Below are 1512 nucleotides of genomic sequence, written 5' to 3' on the forward strand. Positions count from 1 at the left end.
GTTGAATAGCCATTAATACCCTTTTATATATTGTCTTAAAGTTTGTCGTAGGCAAACTAGAAATCCATATTGAACGTTTGAGAAAATTCTTATGATTATAAGATGCGAAAAGTTATCTACTTCTGATGGTACAAAGATATAATTGTAACTAAGGTTATGACAAGATATGATAGTACCCTTTAATTATGGATGATGCGCTTCATTGAAGGACTTCCAAAGTATATTTCTTGAAGGATAACTACCGCTCTCAATGAAGAGTGTAAGCATAAGATTCCTTGGAATGAATTCACTTATGGTGATTTAGGTTATGTAATAGCCAAGTCGACAGCCAGCAAATATTGTCTACTTTGGCCCGTTACGTATCATCGTGAGTCTCACGGTTTTAAAAGCATCTGTTAGGGATCAAAATGATATTAATTAACAAATTAGAGTGGGGTAGCGGAAGCGTGGTGAGCCCATAACCCATAGATCCCAAGATCGAAACTTGTCTCTGATACCAACAATAAATAACATTCCCATCAACTACAAGGTCGGTATAAATTTTGGTTTCACAGGAATACTCATAAAAAGATAAATTCAAGGTTATCGCTAACAAATATTGTTGTCTTCACCCTCCCTCACCTTCAACCTCAACAAATATTGTTGTCTTCACCCTCCCTCACCTTCAACCTCACGATTATAAATGCATCTATTAGGGATCAATGATATTAATTAACTCTTTTAGGAACTTCACCAAACTCTTTTAAATGCGTCTACTAAAACATTACTTATGTGGAATCAAAACTTGTTTGACCACACACGCCGCCTATGCGTGCATGTTCTATCATGTGCGACACAACAATGTTGCATCTCATGGTTATCTCGGTTCCCAACAACACGATCCATGTATCGTGATGCAATCTCATGTCTTGAGATACTCGATCATCTTGGTTTTTCTAGACACATTCGTTGGGACAGTTTGGCCGAGTGGTCTAAGGCGCCAGATTTAGGCTCTGGTCCGAAAGGGCGTGGGTTCAAATCCCACAGCTGTCATAATCATACTTTTTCAATCTCATCGTCCGACCCATGCATCGTATTGCAATCTCATGTTTAGAGATAGCTTGACTATCTTGGTTTGTCAAGGAACATCTGTCGTGCAGTTTAGTCGAGTGGTTTAAGATGCCAGATTTGGGCTCTAGTCTTCTATTATGAAGAGATTCTAAGATGCCAGATTTGGGCTCTAGTCTTCTATTATGAAGAGATTCTAAGATGCCAGATTTGGGCTCTAGTCGTCTATTATAAAGAGATTCTAACCCAACTCCGACCAGTGTCTCGTGATCTTGTCATGCTCACGACAAATCTAAAGGAGTACTCAATCTCTATTCACATTTTTCGCTCGACTTTATGGCTTTGTTATACCTTAGGCAGAGTTTTCTTCCGCATTGAAACATCCATAATGTGGAATTAAAACTTGTTTGACCACACACGCCGTCTATGCATGCATGCATCGTCCGACCCATGCATCGTATTGCA

At 39.1% G+C, this 1512-nt stretch overlaps 1 non-coding gene across 1 annotated transcript; it reads left to right on the forward strand.

The window, feature by feature from the left end:
• The first annotated feature begins 952 nt into the window (after positions 1 to 952).
• Positions 953 to 1032, forward strand: TRNAL-UAG (transfer RNA leucine (anticodon UAG)). The gene has a single exon. It is a non-coding gene; the product is annotated as a tRNA-Leu (tRNA).
• The last annotated feature ends 480 nt before the right edge of the window (positions 1033 to 1512 follow it).

This window comes from Cucurbita pepo, chromosome 15 (genome assembly GCF_057944985.1).
Source record: "Cucurbita pepo subsp. pepo isolate OVF chromosome 15, ASM5794498v1, whole genome shotgun sequence".
In the NCBI taxonomy this organism is placed as follows: domain Eukaryota; kingdom Viridiplantae; phylum Streptophyta; class Magnoliopsida; order Cucurbitales; family Cucurbitaceae; genus Cucurbita; species Cucurbita pepo.